Source organism: Pseudophryne corroboree, chromosome 8, assembly GCF_028390025.1.
Source record: "Pseudophryne corroboree isolate aPseCor3 chromosome 8, aPseCor3.hap2, whole genome shotgun sequence".
Taxonomy (NCBI): Eukaryota; Metazoa; Chordata; class Amphibia; order Anura; family Myobatrachidae; genus Pseudophryne; species Pseudophryne corroboree.
In genome coordinates this window covers 91,931,683-91,953,890 of record NC_086451.1, presented here as the reverse complement: position 1 = coordinate 91,953,890, position 22,208 = coordinate 91,931,683, and the positions used below count along the sequence as shown (strand labels likewise).

The 22,208-nt window shown below is 45.8% G+C and overlaps 1 protein-coding gene across 11 annotated transcripts in view; it reads left to right on the top strand.

Annotated features, from left to right (window-relative positions):
• The window catches only part of PRRC2B (proline rich coiled-coil 2B), a 229,527-nt gene that overhangs the window by 36,319 nt on the left and 171,000 nt on the right, over nucleotides 1–22,208 (top strand). The window lies entirely within an intron of this gene.

The following is a 22,208-nucleotide window of genomic DNA, read 5'->3' as shown; positions in this document are numbered from 1 at the left end:
TTGAGGGTCACTTGTCGCTGTATTGAATAGTACCGAGAGCCAACTCCCGGCGCTATTCAACTGTCAGTGAATTGAATCGACCCCATAGTGTGGAACAGGTGATCACTTAACACAGTGTGGGGCCGATTCAATTATTTTATCCCAGGGCTACCACCAGGCAGCGCAAAATGGAGCAGTTCAATTGTTGCTCCGTTTAGGCACCCAGTAACCGCAGGGCTGACACTTTTCTCGCAGCCTCCTGAGGCACTTTGGGCGTCCAAACTCCTCAAAGTAGAGAGTTTAGATGGTTAAGCCGTTTTTGGTCTGTTTGGGTGCGATGTGCATTGGCTCCCAAACACCATTAAATTGGGCTTTATTCAATTCAACACGGATTGAATAGCGCTGGTAGGGAGCTCCCGGCTCTATTCAATTGAGCGCACGGTCATCCCCGACTAGAGTGTTTCTTCTAGCACCCCTTCAGGGATGCGAGCAGAAATCCGACAAAACTTAGGTTTGCGATGTTGTTTTTTGCCACAGCGCGGACAAAACAGAATTGCGGCAGGCATTTAAGACTGAGAATGCCCGTTCTCGTGCCTAAACAATGTTTAGTCCATGAGAAACGGCCTTCACTGACATGACAGCGTGCAGAATTGACTAGCATAGGGAGCTGATTCCCGGCACTATTCATTCTGCACTGAATTGATCCCATTGTGACAATTGTTTGGACGTCTAAAAAGTCCCGTTTAGACGGCCAAAACATTTATTGGCAAGTGGAGGGTTTACCTGGTATGTTTACAATCCCCCTCCCCCAAGCTTTTTCTCTTTGTTAACTAATGGTTAGTGATTAGGATATTGCATGTTGTAGAACCTGGGAGTGGATTGGGATAAACGCCATGTGCAGGCATCTGCAAACATGACTAGTATCACACCTAGGAGATAAGAATACTTGTTTAATCTGTGTTTTCACACGTGCAGATTTTCTCTTAATTGGGATGTGGCTGGGATCTGAAATGACTGTCCCCAGAAAAAATGCTTCTGATTATAAGCCATTGGGGAGAATGACTGTCACAGACCATAGTCATTCCATACTTTATGGAGCAATACGTATTCAGTTCAGTAGTTTCAGTTATACCCTGGCTCCATGAAACTGCCTTGTTTTTCACTGTCATTAGCACCTCCGTCCATTCGTCCCAGCCAGGGTGTTGTGTGCTGCTACTTGCAGTGGTTTCTTTCTACAGCAGGTCCTAGTCATGACCGACTTTTCTTATGGGATCAATGGGCAGTTGCCCAAGGGCCCCAGAAGTATAAGTTCCCTGAACTTATAGCTGAGGGTTCCCTTTTTCCAGGGGTACCAGCTTTTTTAAAATCGCCCTTGGGGAACCGAAGCTATCTGACTTCAGAGCAGTGGTCCCCATCTGAGCCTATTAAGGGGGGTACACACGGAGCGATGATCACTTAATTTCTAAGCGATCTGACTAGATTGCTTAGAACATCGCTCCGTGTGTAGGGGTGCCGGTGACAGCGATGCGCGGTCCTGCGCGTTGCTATTGCCGGTGCTAGATTGGCCTGCATGCAGGCACAATCTAGCAGGTCGCTCATTTCACCTCCACCCCGCCCCCCTATCTGTCCCCCCTCGCTCAGCACACATCGCGCTGTGCTGAGCGGGGGGAGAGATGTGTGCTGAGCGGTCTGTGATAGAACGTTCAGCACACACCTCCCCGTCAGTATGGCCCTTGTAATTGCTCTTCCCAGACAGATATCTCGGGTTCTGTTTGACTTTTCTGAAGGTAAACTTCAAAAGCTGGGCCTCACCCCTTTCAGTGGACACTGGCAGCTTGTCTCTACTAGGCCCAGAACCAGAGATATCAGCCTTCCAGCAGGTGGTCTCTGCTCCAGCTCCACACACCTGGTATGCAGTTTTATATTTTCGTCGGTGGATTGCTCTGGCTCCTGATCTCTGATCCCAAAGTCCCCAGTACTTCCTGAAAGGTGGGAGTTTTTTCCCACTGAAAAATAAGAAATCTATTTCCAGGAACCGGAGATATCTGCAGTCAAGCAAGCTGCCCTCCCACCGGAAAATGATGAATATTAAGCCCACTCCTCTGTCCACCTGTCCCCTACGTATTAAACAGCCCCTATCACCCCTGAAGTCATGTACCGGGGCCCCTTCATTCAGCCCAATCCCCCCTTCTACAGTTTAGTGTTCTCCTTCCCACCCCATCTTCCACCATCTGTGCAGTAAAGGAGTAATTAGCAGAAATTACTGCTCCAGGTTCTACATGCTGACGGGAAGATAGAACAACCCCTACTGCCCGCAGGACATCAAAGCTGCAGCTGATAGCACCCCTACCGCTGGAGGATGGGTAGGGGGCCTCAGTGCATTGCTATGCTCAGAGGCCTACACTGCTGTTAAGACGGACTTGGTCCCACTCGAAAACCAACAACTTGCAATTGGTACCCCTACTCATCTCTTTAGGTCTGATTCTGTATTAAAGACACGACCGCTCCCCTACAAAAAAATGGGTGCATGCAGCAGTGCCCAGGGTGGAGGCAGGGCGGGATGGGAGGAATTTGGCAGCGTTAGGAAGAAAGTTTCCTAGGTGGTAGTTGCAGACTTCTATATAAGAATAATTTGCATTTCATTTTAGAGAACCCCAATATTCTTAAGAGATCAGGCTGTGCGACTGCAGAACACTCCTAGCAGCCTGTAAGATTGATCATTACAGGATGAATTCATACCCCCGACGTTAAGCTTTCTAGGGCGGCTTTAGGTTGACTAGCTTTGGCATCTAGGAAGACAGATTATTTATGCATTCCACTCTGCAACACTGGGGGTTGTGAATGTTGCATACATTTAAATATAATTGAATTTAGCATTCAGAAATAAAACAGACATCTAAAAGTGCAAGCAAAGCCACTATTTGACAGTAATATAATTCAATCTCTGTGTATTGCTAAACTGAGCTATATGCGTTAAATATCTGGAGTATTTACATTGTCACTCTTGCCAAGCTTGGAGGAAGGTGCCTTTATAATGGCAGACTCCGTGAGAGTATGGATTTGTGTAATTCACAGATGGGTAGAGCCAATGATAATAAAGAAAAAAAAGAAAACCTGTTTAGGCGACTATTAGGAGATGGCACTCATTACCATATTATCCTATACAAAGTCTCAGTTACAATACAGTCCGTACAGTAAGGGCATCGTGATACATATAAAAACATGAGTTACATGAATCTGGAGGAAAAGATGGCCATGCACAAAATGGCTTACCCCAGACGTTCTCAAATGTGGTCCTCAGGGCAACCCAACGGTCCAGGTGTTAGGTATATCCATGGCTCAGCACACATGGTTAAATCAAATTGACTGAGGTGCTAATTAAGTCACCTGTGGCCAAGCATGGATAAACTTTAAAACCTGGACCGTTGGGGTGCCTTGAGAACTGTGTTTGAGAACCTCTGGCTTACACTAAGGTGTAGGGAAACATGAGGTAGTAGAATAACTGGAGCTACTGTTGGGGAGAGCGTGTACGGCTACTCGGCCACCAGTAATAAAGCCGTAATTTCGGTGAAACTGCCAGTGATTTGGTACGGTTGGCTTGCGGAGAGATGGCGACACACAAATCAACTGGTCATTGTAGGAATCATGAGAGCGCGCTGTGCTGGCAGCTAAGTCTATGTGTGTGACTGTGTGTGTGTCCCTCCGCCATTTATCTTACCTGATACTCCGTTCTCTTCTGGTTCAGGAAAAGGTTTGGTTCTAGTGTTGCCCGGCACTCTTGTGGTTATCTAGTAGCTGGGTGCCTGGCATCATCTTCATGGTGTACCACGTCTCCAGTGGTACACTGTCTGGTGTAGCAAAGTCTATTTTACCTCCATTCATGTGTAAAAGTGAAATTTTGAGGTTTTGGCGGTCCCTTGGTCTCCATGAAACCTAACCTATGTGAACGCAGTTTTCTGTGGTTGATGCCTGAAAACTGCATTACAGGAAGGATGTAAGTGTGCACTACCAGTACAGCAGTTTATATTGATACAAATGCAATGCACCTATAGGTTAGATCCTGAAATTACACCAATTGGCCTCATTTATCAAGACACAGACTTTGCTACTTAATGGCGCCAAAATACTAAATCTTCGTACCTAGCGATCGTAAAATATTGAGGGGAAAAGTACAGTCGCTCATGTCACACCCAAACAGACAGGGTTTAGCCATGTAAAATGGGCAAACCCATCTAAAGTCCTGCTTTGGGCATCCAAAGTTTGGATGGCTGAAAGTGCCAACTTAGCACACATTTCTTCTCGCACCTTATGAAGCTGTGAGAAGAAATGTCACACCTTTGGCAACTGGGCATCGAAATGGAGCAACAATTGAATTGTTCTGTTTTGTGTGCCTAGTGATAGCTGTGCTCGTCGCGGGTTCTATTCCCTCTCTTAGTGTCTTGGACACCCACAAGTGGGACTAGTACCTGTTGGTCGGCGGGATTTTGGTCGGGCGGGATGTACTTGTCTGTATTGTGGCCATTGGTCTCCTGACCGCTGGTCACATAACTACATCCCATCTATTGGTATATCTTGCATAGTTAGGACATAATTTCCAGGTTAAGTGCCTGATGCTTTGCAGTTAACTTACTGCGGGCAGTAATGAAATGGCTCTGGGCTCTTATCCTGGGCGCTAAAGCCTATGGCAAGTACAGATGTGTTCACACACATCTAGCCTCCTGGCACGTGGAGTGACTCGGTAGTGACGATTTTCTTTTTGTGCAATTCTTCCATTAAAATGTCTTATTCGCAATTGATGCGAAGAAAACGCACAGGCAGCTTATGCTGATTAAAATCATATACGGCATTCCTGTATTCTGTGTGTGACCGTGGCTGTATCTGCATACAAAATAGTAGGTACCATTTCGTATGCAGGTACTGACGTGCACAGAGTATAAGCATGCTGTATATTACAATCAGCAGAGTATGCTTGTGCGTCTTATTCACATAGCAATGTGACACAGATGCATTTTCGCCAAAAGACGACTGACTCGTGCAGCGTTGTATGGGACCTGTTGGCTCACTCATGTTAGGCATCTCCTGCTGTGTGGCATATTTGAAGCAAGATGTATGAGGACACATTTACCAGGTGAATTGAATCTCCTCCACCCCCCCGAATGAGAAGGAAAACTAGAGTTCTGTAGGTTGCAGCATATTATGCAAGTCAGATCAGTAAAGGGGGTGGGATGTTTAGGGGAAAAAAATAAATTTGGAGCCTCTAAAGCAAAACACACAAAATGTGAGTGCCAGGCTTTTGACTAATACCCCTTTCACACTGCCATTGCCGGATCCCACCCGGGAATTGGAAACTGGTTCTTCCCGGGTGGGATCTGGCATTGGACGCTGACGCTGGCTTCACTGACCTGGCAATATGCCGGGCGGATTGCCATGGCGGTGGGGGGCGGAGCCGGCAGCGAGGGTGCAGGTGGCACTGGAAGATGAGATCATCTCCGCGCCGCATCTCCCTGTTGTGGTGAACGGGTCCCGGGTCATTTCGACCCGGGAGCCCGTTTACGCTGCCATTGACCAGGTATTCAATCCGGGTATAACACTGCTTTATTCCCGGATTGAATTGCCGGGTCAGGTGACCCTGGATTTCGGCTATGCCCCTTTCACACCGCACGCTGACACGGCAATATGCTTGGTCGATAACGTGTTATTTTGTGCGGTGTGAAGGGGTATAAGTTTCATGACTGAATCTGAAAGCACATTGAACTAGAAAAGTCCTGGGTAGGAAGACTGACTGTTACTTACCTTTGCATGGGCCAAAGTCTGTGCATCGTCTAATCCCTACAGGTCAGGTTTGTTAGAATATTAATGTGTTTTGGGTACAAGAATGCAACAAGCCGTTTCCCTGGTCTGTTCGGTCATCAGTATTTTATTGAAAACTGGGGCTATTCTTAATGATTCCGTGTCTGAAAGTTCTATGACGCCACTCATAATTCTCCCTGTGATTTTTATTACATGTAGTTGTACTCCACTGTGGTATTCATGTGACCGGCGTCGGGAGACCAACTGTCACTTGACCTCCACCAAAATGCCGCCCCCTCACTATCCAGACATTCGGCATGCCGACCAACTCCCTGTTGTCCACGACACCCATAGAGTGGGAATAGAACCCGTGGCGACCGCAGGTCACCGAGCCCGCTGCGTGGCGAGCCTGCAAGGGGCTGGCTTCACTCGCCCCTCCCCACCGGGATCCCGCTGTCTGTATGCTGCCGGGATCCTGGCGTCGGTATGTTGACCCCGCCGGTCAGCCATACCACTCCAGTGCCAGGAGTACAGTGGGCAATAACCCATGCTCTCTGCTGCTGACTAGGTTTTCAGTAGCTTGCTTGTATACAGCTATATTTTCCGCTCCCTGCTTGATTCTGTAGGGCAGGGGTGGGGAACCTTTTTTTCTACCAAGGGTCATATGGATATTTATAAAATCCTTCGGGGGCCATACAAAAATTCTCAACCTAAAAATTAACCCCCAGTAGGTCTGCACCTTAGAGGTACTGAATGTAAGCTCTCACGAGCAGGGCTCTTTTCCCTCATGTGCTTATCCTTTCTTACTTTAATAGTCTTCAACTGCACCAATTCCATCAGTCTTCTGCCACCTGATACTTATTCCAGTGTCATCTGCTGATGTAACTATGTTTATTTACCCTGTACTTGTCCTATACTGTCATCAACTGTAAGTTGCTGTTTTCATGTTTGATTATTCATGTTCTCTGTAATTGGGCGCTGCGGAACCCTTGTGGCGCCATATAAATAAAGGATAATAATAATACTGAGTGGCGCGTGCCAAAAAATGGGTGTGGACAATTAAAATGGGATGTGATGCACATAGGCCCCCAATAGTGCAGTGCCAGATCCACACATTGCCCCCACAGTGCCAGATCCACCATTGCCCCCACAGTGCCAGATCCACCATTGCCCCCACAGTGCCAGATCCACCATTGCCCCCACAGTGCCAGATCCACCATTGCCCCCACAGTGCCAGATCCACCATTGCCCCCACAGTGCCAGATCCACCATTGCCCCCACAGTGCCAGATCCACCATTGCCCCCACAGTGCCAGATCCACCATTGCCCCCACAGTGCCAGATCCACCATTGCCCCCACAGTGCCAGATCCACCATTGCCCCCACAGTGCCAGATCCACCATTGCCCCCACAGTGCCAGATCCACCATTGCCCCCACAGTGCCAGATCCACCATTGCCCCCACAGTGCCAGATCCACCATTGCCCCCACAGTGCCAGATCCACCATTGCCCCCACAGTGCCAGATCCACCATTGCCCCCACAGTGCCAGATCCACCATTGCCCCCACAGTGCCAGATCCACCATTGCCCCCACAGTGCCAGATCCACCATTGCCCCCACAGTGCCAGAGCCACACATTTCCCCCACAGTGCCAGAGCCACACATTGCCCCCACAGTGCCCCCCCCCACCCCACTGTGCTGCTCACCGCTGCTGCTCCATCCGGCGGAGTCTCTCGGGTGTCGGGGTCAGGGCAGGGAGGAGAGCGCAGCTACATGTCAGACGGCGGCGTGTAGGACCTCAAACCAGCCGCCGGTTTGTGAGCCAATCAGAGCTTGCGAACCGGCAGCGGCGGCTCCTGATTGGCTGCCCGTCCGCGAGCTCTGGCTCATGAACCGGCGGCTGGTTTGAGATCTTGCCTGCCGCTGCTGCTGGACATGTAGCTGCGCTCTCCTCCCTGCCCTGACAGCTGAGACACGCTGCCGCCGGACTGAGCGGTGGTGGCGTGTCTCACTGACACAAGCGGGTGGGCCAGAACAAATGGCTTTGCAGGCCTTGTACGGCCCGCGGGCTGGAGGTTCCCCACCCCTGCTGTAGGAGGTCGTGTTGAATTTTTTTTTTGTAGCTGAAATGTTTTTCTTGTTGGAACAATGCAGTGTTTCTAATACCACTTGGTGAATTCTTGAACAGCGATAACCGTAACAGGAAAGTAAGCACATTTCTGCTGGAGCGGAGATTCCCCAGAAGTGTGCCAGTAGTGGCATACCCACATCGCTGATCAGGCATCGCAGCCAATTTGGCCAAAAGCGAATTGATCTCAATATCTTTTTAATTAGGCCGAATTTTCTTTTAGCCCCACACATTGTGCCCTGTTTTACCAATTAGATCTTATCCATATTCACCAACCCAATGTGTACGCTGGGCCATGTCACTTGGGCTTCTTTTGCTGTATACAGCTATGGAGGAGAATTCAGATGTAGGTGATGGATGTGACGTGCCATTCCAGAACAGCAAATTGGGCCCATAAGTGTATTGTTTTTGTTTTGTGTAGGGAGATGATGAAGTATCTTCTATCATGTATCAGCTATAATACCTTCTGTATCAAAAGCGGGACACTGGATAAGTTAATATCAGGCACTTGTAAAGGCCACAGGAAATTCTAGGTAGGATGCTGTATCCTAGTAGAAGACCTCCTACAGGTATCTCTGCAAACTGTCCCCACGCTGTCTGTGGCCTAGTCCGGGACAGTCACTTATACCCCTTTCAGACTGACAAATATTTCCTGGGTTATTGCACATGAGCGCGTATCAACCCCGGAATTTGCTCAGTGTGAAAGGGTCCTGAAAGAATATCCCGGGTCGAGCGTCCCGGCATTTCATCCCTGGGTTGAATCCAGGATGCAGTGTAATGTGAATGGGCCCTACCCAGTATTCAGTACACGGGACTGTTAAAAGGCCTCTCATTGGAGCTTTCTTGGGCTCAGAAAAGATGTCATCATCCAGAGCAGGAGATCAGAGAGCTGCTCAGAAATAAAGAGACAGATAACATTGCAAAGCTGCTTGAAGCCAGAGGAATTTGTTAACGGCAAGTTGTTAATAAAATTAAGACTCCGAAAAAGCAGGCCCCCCCCCACACACACACATTGCTTGCCTATTGTGACCCCATCTATGTGAGCCAGAAAAATGTCCATTTCTAATGATATGCATTTGCAGGGATTTCCCGGGATCAGTGTAAACGGGGCTGTCCCGGGTTGATCCCAGGTCTAAGTGCAGTGTGAAAGGGGACATTCCCGGGTTGTGGCCCAGTATGCGTCAAGGAACACATTGCCGGGTGTGACCCGGCTCTGTCAGTCTGAAAGGGGTATTACTGAAATTAGTTTCTGCTGGCAAAGAGTGCCATTGGCTCAGAATAGGAGGAAAATGCAAGGGGATGGGGGGTTGAATGGAAGCCACTTGCGTTTGTAAACACATTGGACATTGTAGGGTCCAGTCAGACCTGGATTGTTGGCATGAACAGAATTGGAAAAGCTGGTGTTCTTCCCAAGCATATAATGATGCTAGCAAATAGCAGAATAATTTGGTCTCGTTACAGAGATATTAACAGTAGATTACAATTGTGCTTCCTGGGGAATGGGCTTATTTTTGATTTGTGCATGTGGGATTGTTAATGATTTCTCCATGGTTAGGTAAGCGAGGACGCAGGCTGGCTTTTACGAGATGAGCGTTTCACCATTAATTTCATGCCATTTAATTGCCCCCTAAGTGCTTAGACTGCAATTTTTAAAGAAATAAACAAAATCCCTTTGAGAATGCATCAGTCCCTCCAGGTTAGCAATGGTTATATAGGTGTTCTGATGGTTTTATGTGCTGGGGGTCACAGGTGTTATCTGTATTATTATCAAAGATAACAGGTTCAATTTGGGCTACAGAAATGTCGCTTAACTAAATGTATTAGCGCATCAGCCCCTAGCCCCCTCTCCCTAGGCAGTATGGGTCACTTCAGTTTTTGCAGAGTCATCCTCTGAAATGGACAGATAAGACTAAGGGGGTAATTCAGACCTGATCGCTGCTGTGCGCTTTCGTTCAGCGGGCGATCAGGTCTGAACTGCACATGCACCGCAATGCGCTGGCGCGTCTGACGACTGCATCGGTGCATAGCGACGGGATGGTGCAAAAAAAGCGATTGCACGGGCGATCGCAAAGAGACTGTTTGTGGATGGCAACTGACTGCTTTAGAGGAGTGTCTGGACAATCGCAGGCGTGTCACAGCGTTTGAAGGGAGGGTGTCTGACGTCAGCTGCGGCCCCGATCAGCAAGAAGGAATCGCAGCGGCTGAGTAAGTCCTGGGCTAAGGAGAGACTGCACAAAATCACTCTGTGCAGCTCTGCTACACATCCGAACGCACACTTACACCGCATATTCACTCTCCCCCTGTAGGCGGCGACTATCTGATCGCAGGGCAGCAAAAAAACGCTGCCCATCGGTCAGATCTGAATTACCCCCCTAAGTTAAGTCTAAATGTAAATCTCAAGCAAATGGTAATTGAATTCTACCGAACAGGGGCAATTAATTTGCACGCAATGTGCTGGTGGAAAAACGTGAAACCGCTGAAAAGTACACCATACATCGCCCCTTTGTCTGTACAGCATGCATTTTACCTTGATCCACCGCAGGGATTGTGCAGGAAAATGCACACTGTTATGCTACTGTTTGTACAGGTGATGTATGCCAGTATATAACTCTGTAGAGTTTGTATATTCTCCCCATGCTTGCTGGGTTTCTTCCTGGTACTCTGGTTTCCTCCCACAATCCCAAAATTTACTGGTAGGTCAGATGGCTCCCAACAAAGATTAATCCTCATTGTGTAAGCGTGTGGTAGGGAATATAAGCTTCACTGGGGCAGGGATGATGTGAATGGCTGAATATTCTCTGTAAAGCGATGCAGTTTGAGGGGAATATGCAATTAGTGCCATTTTTTTCAGCTAGCTAGAAAAAAACTGAACTAATGCAACCCACGCTAGTCAGTTTAAAAAAAAAAAATATTTTTAATTTTGGGTCGAATCAGCATGGGCAGAAACGGACTCAAAAACCAGCGAAAACCCCATGTCCATTCAACAAAACACGTGGATTGGCGGTGATTTCACCGATCCACGTGTTTTTCGCCAACAAGTCGAAAAAGTGACACTGGAATTGAAATCCAAATTCACCCTAAAAACAGCGAAAAGTGCCGTTTTATTCGCTTGTCGAAAAAATTGGCACTAATTGCATACCCCCCTATGTGTTACTTCTTACTGCTTTCTCTGATTTTCACCATAACATCGATTTCTGCAAGGAAGTGTTCTATGGGGGAATTCAGTTCTCAATGCGGGGATGTTTCTGTCTCGTTAAGTGCACGTAGCTATTGAGTTGACTGCATCGCGCCCGGCACTTAACCTGGGATATACAAATTATTAATAGTACTGGGCCTGTGCCACCCAGCTACCCTGCCAGCAGGCTTCTCTGATCTGCTGCTGCATCCACAGATGTGGCACCAGATCAACTGTGCAACCAAGGACCAGCCACAGGCTTCACCATGCCTACAAAATGTGGGCGACAGGCTCCTGTTTCCTCCCAATGCTGCCCTTCTCCGCCCCTAAACCGGCTGACGTGCTGCGATCTGTGCATACGCAGATTTCTCACCATCCATGTTCCACACAAACCATTTGGTTTGCACCCAACTCTGAATCAGGCCCTATATATCTAGTAATGGTGGAACAGGGGAATTATATACAGGTCCAAGGTCAGATCCAATTGCTGGTACAGTAGGTGCCTGGCTGCAAATATATTGAGTCGGTTATGTACATTGCACTCCTATGATGTGCATTGCAAAAGCTATGATGTGGATAAAGGCAATTTGCCTTTAGCAAAGAGCATAACACATCTATCTTGTTGTATTGAAATCTCCCCCATTATGTAAATTTAGCTTTGATAAAAAATAATTAAAGGCCCATACACACTAGATGAGAAAGTAAAAGATCTCTCTCACAATGGCCAATCTGAGCGAGATCTTTTGCAATGTCGTCCAGTATGTACACTCAATGTCGAATGTCAATGTGGTGACCCGGCATCAGCAAGTGCATACAATGTCGGTGGGGACACGGCACTTATTCCCATGTAAACTAGTGATGTGCATCGGACATTTTTCGGGTTTTGTGTTTTGGTTTTGGATTCGGTTCCGCTGCCGTGTTTTGGATTCGGACGCGTTTTGGCAAAACCTCACCGAAATTTTTTGTCCGATTCGGGTGTGTTTTGGATTCGGGTGTTTTTTTCAAAAAACCCTAAAAAACAGCTTAAATCATAGAATTTGGGGGTCATTTTGATCCCATAGTATTATTAACCTCAATAACCATAATTTCCACTCATTTCCATTCTATTCTGAACACCTCACAATATTATTTTTAGTCCTAAAATTTGCACCGAGGTCGCTGTGTGACTAAGCTAAGCGACACAAGTGGCCGACACAAACACCTGGCCCATCTAGGAGTGGCACTGCAGTGTCAGACAGGATGGCACTTCAAAAAAATAGTCCCCAAACAGCACATGATGCAAAGAAAAAGAGAGGCGCACCAAGGTCGCTGGGTGGCTAAGCTAAGTGACACAAGTGGCCGACACAAACACCTGGCCCATCTAGGAGTGGCACTGCAGTGTCAGACAGGATGGCACTTCAAAAAAATAGTCCCCCAAACAGCACATGATGCAAAGAAAAAAAGAGGCGCACCAAGGTCGCTGGGTGGCTAAGCTAAGCGACACAAGTGGCCGACACAAACACCTGGCCCATCTAGGAGTGGCACTGCAGTGTCAGACAGGATGGCACTTCAAAAAAATAGTCCCCAAACAGCACATGATGCAAAGAAAAAGAGAGGCGCACCAAGGTCGCTGGGTGGCTAAGCTAAGTGACACAAGTGGCCGACACAAACACCTGGCCCATCTAGGAGTGGCACTGCAGTGTCAGACAGGATTGCACTTCAAAAAAATAGTCCCCAAACAGCACATGATGCAAAGAAAAAAGAGGCGCACCAAGGCCGCTGTATATATACTGGTGGTCACTGTCAGCAAACTGCAAAACTAAAATGCACCACAGGTATAGAATGTAGATGGATAGTATACTTAATGACGACACAGAGGTAGGTACAGCAGTGGCCTTCCGTACCGTACTGCTATATATAGTATACTGGTGGTCACTGTGTCAGCAAACTGCAAAACTAAAATGCACCACAGGTATAGAATGTAGATGGATAGTATACTTAATGACGACACAGAGGTAGGCACAGCAGTGGCCTTCCGTACCGTAATGCTATATATAGTATACTGGTGGTCACTGTGTCAGCAAAACTCTGCACTGTACTCCTCCTATATAATATTATACTGGTGGTCCCGACTCCCCAGTCCCCACAATAAAGCAGCACACTGAGCACAGATATGGAGTGTTTTTCAGGCAGACAACGTATAATGGTGGTCACTGTCAGCAAAACTCTGCACTGTACTCCTCCTATATAATATTAATTATACTGGTGGTCCCCAGTCCCCACAATAAAGCAGCACACTGAGCACAGATATGGAGTGTTTTTCAGGCAGACAACGTATAATGGTGGTCACTGTCAGCAAAACTCTGCACTGTACTCCTCCTATATAATATTAATTATACTGGTGGTCCCCAGTCCCCACAATAAAGCAGCACACTGAGCACAGATATGGAGTGTTTTTCAGGCAGACAACGTATACTGGTGGTCACTGTCAGCAAAACTCTGCACTGTACTCCTGCTATATAATACAGCTGCTCCCCAGTCCCCACAATTTAGCAGTGTGAGCACAGATATATATGCAGCACACTGAGCACAGATATGGAGCGTTTTTTTCAGGCAGACAACGGATAACTGGTGGTCACTGATCAGCAAAACTCTGCACTGTACTCCTCCTATATTATACAGCTGCTCCCCAGTCCTCCCCACAATGAATTAAGCAATAATGCACAATCAAATTCTACAATAACGGAGAGGACGCCAGCCACGTCCTCTCCCTAACATTTGCAATGCACGAGTGAAAATGGCGGCGACGCGCGGCTGCTTATATAGAATCCGAATCTCGCGAGAATCCGACAGCGGGACGATTACGTTCGGGCGCGCTCTGGTTAGCCGAGCAAGGCGGGAAGGTTCGAACCTGCCTTGGACCCGTGTAAAAAGGGTGAAGTTCGGGGGGGTTCGGTTTCCGAGAAACCGAACCCGCTCATCACTAATGTAAACACTAATATATTACACAGCCGGACATCAAACAGGGACTTGCACCAAATATTTCCTTTCACAGGTTGAGTCTCCCTTATCCAAAATGCTTGGGACCAGAGGTATTTTGGATATGGGATTTTTCCGTATTTTGGAATAACTGCATACCATAATCGGATATCATGGTGATGGGACCTAAATCTAAGCACAGAATGCATTTATGTTACATATACACCTTATACACACAGCCTGAAGGTCATTTCAACCAATATTTTTTATAACTTTGTGCATTAAACAAAGTGTGTCTACATTCACACAATTCATTTATGTTTCATATACACCTTATACACACAGCCTGAATGTCATTTAATACAATATTTTTAATAATTCTGTGTATTAAACAAAGTTTGTGTACATTGAGCCATCAAAAAACAAAGGTTTCACTATCTCACTCTCACTCAAAAAAGTCCGTATTTCGGAATATTCCGTATTTCGGAATATTTGGATATGGGATACTCAACCTGTATTTTGTTTAAGAGATAACGGATTATAGTTCTACATGTCATTCAGAGCTAGAGCCTGGACACTTTATATGGATACAGTAGCTCAATAGCCCAGTACAGACACAACGCGTTGGGGTGCCAGCATTGGAAAGTACATACACCCTTGCCGATGCCAGCGGGGAAGGGAGTGACTGGGGGGGGGGGGGGGACTCGACCCACCAATGCTGCATCTGCAGCATTGCTGTCGTTAAGGAGGACCTCCCTCATCTGTACATGTTCAGACGAGGGAGGGGGTCGTTAACGATGCTCGGGAGCGCGCATTGTTAATGACATTGAGTGTTCACACTGGACGGCATTGTAAAAGATCTCGCTCAGATTCGCCCTTCTGAGAGAGATCTTTTACTTTCTCGTCTAGTGTCGCACTTATTGATCGCATCCCACATCTCACACATGCACCATAACTTAGACACAGTAGTTAGGGTAGCTCTTACAAATAGATGTTCATTTAAAAATAAATGAGTACAAGCGAACATGCACTATAAATATCCGCACACTAGCGCATCCTTACCCTTCCCTGCAGCACAGTGTACTATGGGCCTAATTCAGACCGGATCGCAGCAGCAAATTTGTTAGCTAATGGGCAAAACCATGTGCACTGCAGGGTGGCAGATAGAACATGTGCAGAGAGAGTTAGATTTCGGTGGGGTGTGTTCAAACTGAAATCTAAATTGCAGTGTAAACATAAAGCAGCCAATATTTACCCTGCACAGAAACAAAATAACCCACCCAAATCTAACTCTCTCTGCACATGTTATATGTGCCCCCCCCCCCCCCCTCCCGCCCCGCAGTGCACATGGTTTTGCACATTAGCTAACAAATTTACATCTGCGATCAGATCTGAATTAGGCCCTATGTACTAAGCACTGCTTTATACATTCCCATAGAACTTCATTGAATTGAACCATGTGTCCGAAAGCTGCGGGTAACATTATAACAGGCGCAGAATTTACAATCAGAGTGGCAACATGTGAACATGGTCATATGTGATCACATGTGGTCAGTCATATGTTGTGGGAACCTGGTGCACTTATAGGACAGAATTGGAATCCGATTATGTAAATCGGAACATATATGGTACTTAAGCAAATTTGGCCATGTAACGGATTTGTGACGCACAAGTACTGGCAGTCTATTGGAAGATGAAACCCTCTGCATTCAGACCTTACCGAGTTGGTGCATACTTCATTAGTAGTGTATTGTCATCTGGATCAGCACAAAATGTCAATAAACCTCTTGTAGGAGATTACTATATTAGTGTAGCACAGGATGGCTGATGTTGCTCGTAGCAAGCTGCTGCAGAGTGAATCTCTATGCAGAAATGTGATCTTGAAGAGCTTTTCATAGCAAACTTGAAGTGAAATGTAAAAAAAAAAAAATCACTAAAATTGATAGATGCACCTCGCACGGTAGATTGCATTTTCTTGTCTCCCCCCTGTATTTCCAACAGCTTCCACAGATAACACCGGTTCCCTGGGGATACACAGGCGCCTGTTTTTCCTTCTATATTATATTTTCCCTGCCTGTTATCACGTACTGAAATATAAACTGTCCTTGATCAATGCTCTCGCACCCATCTTGCCGCATGTTGTGCAGATGGCATCATGCAGGTTTTCTGGTCTTCATCTTATTAAAGGTAATTAACCTTCCTGGGCTGGGGTGGGGGTGATCTGAAGCTGGTTATTTTCCGCTTCTGGGGCAAGAGGTTTTATAATTACTTTTTCTCCCATGCTGGCTGACCTTGGAGGATGCCTCTATTAGACAGCTATCGCAATTTGCAATAGAAATGGTTTTGCAGACACTCGTCTGTTGCGTATCACTCCGTATTTGAACGCAATGTCGTCATCTCCCCCCGATGTCTTTTATGCTACGTATTTGTTATAATTTCATGTGAAGATAGCCTTCTACTCCAATGCACTCAGCTGTTACTGTGCCTGTGATGGGGGATGGGAGTTGGTGTCTGTAGTCACTTGCACTGATGTATCTTATAGTAGCGGCACAGTAACCATTGAATTTCCTGAGACTTGCTATGCACCTACATATACACCTGTGTGTGTGTGTGTGTGTATATATATATATATATATATATATATATATATATATATATATATATATATATACACACACACAGGTGTATATGTAGGTGCATAGCAAGTCTATATGATATCTATCTATATTGTGTGTGTGTGTGTATATATATATATATATATATATATATATATAAATAAATATAAATAAAATCTGTGCCCGCACATGTATAAAGTAAAAAATCATCAGCGTGGTGCTCCATAATGATCAATTGATCAACATATACACAGTCTTGGAATATAGGCACTGCTCTCTGGCTATCTTGGTGTAATTATACAATGTTGTGGGTCCTGAAGAAGGTCCTTTGAGGACCGAAACTTGCACTTTAATTATGGTCTGTAAGTAAGAAAAGAGCATTTCTTTTGCTGCTATTTTTGAATGTGAGTGCCTATATTCCAAGACACACACACACACACTCTCTCTCTCTCTCTCTCTCTCTCTCTCTCTCTCTCCCTCTCTCTCTCTCTCTCTCTCTCTCTCTCTCTCTCTCTCTATATATATATCTATATCTATCTATCTATCTATCTATATATATATATATATATATATATATATATATATATATATGTTATCCAAATACCAGTCCTCCCTCCACAGACAGGAAGGCAGGTTATAAACATTTATTTGAGTTGCGTAATTTGAAAGCATTAATAATTTGTTGTGCAGTTACATCCATAACTTCTGATAGATTAAACAGGGGCAAGGTCTTTGGGGTGTTACTGCGGTCTTGCTTTATTTGTAGAGTGTATTTACGGCAGCTTTGTGACTTTGTCCTCACAGATAGTTATGTAGGAATGGTCTTTTTCTCTGGCATTGTAGCTGCAGCAGGAGACCCCATCCCCACTCAGTGCCTTCAGTGTGTGAAGCAGGTGGGGGCTCGTTGCCTGGTTACCGGTTTGTACTTTGAGTAAAATCACGTTTATCATGTCGTTGAGAATGTGCTCCCAGGAAGTCTAATTGATGACGCAGGGCGCCGTGTGTGTATAGGCTGTTACAGCATTTGTATGCCTGGTGTATATGTGACAGCTTGTCCTTTTTATTGTAGCTAGTCTCTTACCGGGGATTATTCTGTTACTCTCGTATTTTTAATGAAGGGATTTACTGTGCGCTGAATCTGCAGATATTCTCAGTACCTCGAACTGGATATTGTTTTTCAGGATTACTGAAACCAATACAGGTGTGTTCATTTAGCAGATTTGGACGCCGGTATTGTCCCATGTTGAAGTTTCTGTTTTGATAATGCACCTTTTTAAGGTACTGCATGCGTAGGCTAAATGGTTAGTTGGAGATTATTACTTTGTGTGTTGAACACCCCCCCCAGACGCACACCACATTGATTTCTATAGACTTGTTGCAGCAGGAAGATTATGACATAACATATTACACTATTACACTTGGTATTTGCAGGCCTCCACTCTGGCACAGTTGTGCCTTAAAATAAGTTATAAAACAAATCTTGTTTTTTAAGTATGTTACTATCTTGGCAGCAAGTACAGATGGTGTAATGGTTAGCATTACTGCACTGAGGTCATGAGTTCTAGTCCCACCATGGCCCTAACTGTGTGGAGTTTGTATATTCTCCCTGTACTTGGGTGGGTTTCCTCCGGGTACTTCGGTTTCCTCCCACAATCCCAAAAATATACTGTCAGGTTAATTGGCTCCCAACAAAATTAACCCTAGCATGAATGTTTGTGTGTACATGTGATAAGGGAATATAGATTGTAAGCTTCACTGGGGTAGTGACTGATGAGAGATTCTCAGCTGCGGAATATGTGTGCGCTATATAAATAACTGGTAATAAATAAATAAGATCTTTCGAATGATTTTTATTGGAGAAAGGTTGTCAATATACATACATCGACAACAATAATAATAATACATCGTCAATAATAAACAAACCAGCACATGCTTTTACACAGATTCAAAACATATACAAAATTAACATGTTTAAGCAATGTAAATATTTTGACACAAATTATAGTATGTTGCTGAAATGGGTTACGGCAGCAAGAAGATCTAAACCAATGGGTTTTTAGTGTTTTTAAAGTGATTTATCATAGAACTAAATCTTTCACTCATTGGGGGGAATTCAATGACTTAATCGCGCCAGATCTCAAGTCTAAAGTTAAGGGAGATCGTGGGGCGATATTCAGTTGTCCCCCGTTATCTCGCTGATAGCGTCCATATTAGGTTTAGCCGCGTAAAGCATCAAAACCTGACTAAACGAATGGGTGCAGGGCGAAAAGTCCCGCCCAAAGTGGTCACTTTTTGCGCATTTCAGCTCACCAGCACTGAGGGTAGTGAGCTGAAATTAAGGTCTCGTGCCCTTCGGCAGAAACATTTGATTAGCTGCGGACGGGTACTGGGATCCGCGATAACATTTGAATTCAGCCCATTTGGTGGACTCTCCAGTCTTGAATGTATCAAGCCTTTGAAAGAGTGAAAGTGGATTGAGATAAAGTACCAACCAATCATCTTCTGTCATTTTTCTAGCACAGCCTGTAAAATGACAGAAGCTGAGGCGTTGGTACTTTTGCTCTCCAAGGCCTGATACATCTTCCTCCTCACTTTGGTGAAGAATCTAGTTTTGGTATCCTGTGTGAAGTAGTTTAATTGCAAATGCTGAATGCATTGGAAATTTGGTGAAAAAGAAAATACAAATTGCTGGAAAAAGGGGTGAGGGGAGAGTTCCTGGCTGATGGCTTTATTCTCTGCAGCCAAAACATTATTAAATCTGGTTACCTAGTTACAGTCTAATTCCCTGGAGAAAGCCCTTTATTTTCTTGATGTGGCTGGCCTATCTCATTACTCGGTAGCCTGGTCACTGGGGTATAACTGCTTATTTGGTCAGTACAGCTGCCCTGTAATTGAGGGACGCTTTACATTTTTAGCTGGGTTGAGGTTAAGCTTTCATGTGTCAGCGTCCAGGCTCTTATTTACACTTATTAAAGTACTGTGTAATTATTCAAGGGCTGTAATAAATGATGATGAATACATTTTTTTTTTTAAATACCCCCATAGTGATATTCTGTTGATTTTACAGTATCCCTCAATTACTGTATACAAAGTACAGGCAAACACACTCAAACTCGACCCTGGAGTTTAACCACACCATTGTAAATTCCGCCTATATCAGAGCTGCCACAAGGTCTTTCCATTTACGGTGTGCGTTCAGTAGGTGAGAACTGGTTTAGACCAAGACCGTGTAATAAATTACAGAATGAACTATTAAGGGGGAAATTAAAAAATTCAATTGGATTTAGACGCCCGACGGGCGATATTAAACTGTTTTGCCAATAGGCACGAATGCTGCCTGCACCCATTACTTGTCCTGATGAAATGAATCGGATTTAGCTGTGTAAAGTGGCTAAACCTGTGCAATGTGCTGGTCCGAAAGGGCTGACTTTGGGTGGATCTCTGCTTGCCACCCCAGGAGGGTACGAGCAGAAATAATGGGCTCTTGCACCCATCAGCAAAACAACTGAATAGCTCCCATTGGGAACTTATTAACAATTGAATTCTCCCCCTAAGCGTGGCATGTAATGTTTAGCATATTGTCTAATTCTCTCACTGCCCAACCATCCCCCCCCCCTTTTCCATTTTAATGTCTGATGCTTTTATTTTCATTTATTTGATTGTATATTTCTTAATACAGTGCAACAATCACTCGGTGGCACCACATAAATAAAAGACGATAAAGATAATTATTGAATTTGTCTTTGAATCAATGTCCTTACACAGCTGTACTCCATTTCTTTGTAGACCAGCACTCCCAACCGGGTTCACTATGGTATGCCGGCGGTCGGGCTCCTGGCGACCAGCATACCGGCGCCGGGAGCCCGACCGCCGGCTTACAGACAGTGTGGCGAGCGCAAATGTGCCCCTTGCGGGCTCGCTGCGCTCGCCACGCTATTTTATTCTCCCTCCAGGGAGGTCGTGGACCCCCACGAGGGAGAATAAGTGTTGGTATGCCGGCTGTCGGGATCCCGGCGCCGGTATACTGTGCGCCGGGATCCCGTCAGTCGGCATACTGAAGACCACCCCTCCCAACCCCCATCCCCCCTCATTTCTGATGGGATCTCATTGAGCTGTATAACCTGGACCATATTATCAGAGTTGCCCTTGGGTACAATATTGGTGCTTCATAATGACAGCTCTCTAGTCAGTCCATTCTCTGTAGTGCTTTGAAGAATGCAGTGTGACTGTGCACTCTGTACACACAGCACTTGCAGTGCATGAAAGGCAATGCGACATGCAGTGTACAAGGAAATCGCAGCTTTCCCAGCAATAGGCAATTGTATGTAACAAATGATTATCAAACCCGCATTTCCTGTGCATTTGCCACGTGCTATTAATCTGCTTCTCACCAGGGCGGATTGCGTCTCCAGACTCCGTACACAACTGCATCTCAGTACACTGTACATAGTACCCACACTGGCAAACAAAGCCTTAAAACGGATCTAGCTCCATTTTAAGCACAAAATTACCTCAGCCAGTATAAAAAACTGGAAGACCATGCGCCATTGAAGTGGCGGGGCTTCACTATGAACGCTCACCTGCGCCATTTCCCTCTGCAGTGGACACAGACACTGACTGACAGGGATGCGCAGCTCCTTCTGTGTGACTCCAGATTACCTCAGCTGTACCAGGGGGTCATAGCAGGGGGCGAGCGATTATTAGTGTACCGAGTCCCCAATCTGGGTATGGCTAAGCTTGGCATTAGCTATTAGGGTGCTGTGTGCTGGCTCCAAAATATCTGTCTCTCCCTGGAAGGGCTCTTTGTGGGTTAATTGTTCTATTAACCTTACCTGTGTGTTCTGTCACATTTACAATATGTCAGGCAAAGAGTGTGTCTCATGTGCGGCAGAGTGTTCCTCTTCCCCAGGGAGCTCAGTACTATGTACTCTGTGTAGTGCACCTTCTCAGGCTAGCGGGGCTGAACTAGCGTGGCTGGATTCCATTAAAGGAATGATTTCCAATATATCTAATAAACTGTCATGCCATGAGAAAGAGACGCAATACTTAGACAGTCTGTGGATGAGATTATGAATAGAGACTCAGTCCCCAAACAAGCGTCTCAGTCCCTTGCCATTTGTCCACAAACGCGATCTCTGGCCCATATCCTGCAGTCTGACGCTGAGGGGTCAGACATGGAGGAGGGGGAGGTTGATTCAGAAGGGGGGGGGGGGGGGGACACTGCTCTGTCACAGGGAATAGAGGCTCTTATAGAAGCTATCAGAGACGTTCTGAAAATTCCTGATAAAGTGGCAGAGGAGTGTGAGGAATATTATTTTAATGTAAAAAAGAAATCCTCCTTTTGTCAGAGGAATTGAATACCCTGTTTGAAGAACCGTGGGTTAATCCTGATAAGAAATTTCAGATCCCTAAAAAGTTAATCTCATCTTTTCCTCCGGGGGATAGGAAAAAATGGTGAAAATCCACCGATAGTGGACGCATCAGTACCCATGCTGTCACGGAAAATAGTGTTTTCTGTCCCTGGTGCAGCCTCCCTGAAAGATACGGCTGATCGCAAGATTGAA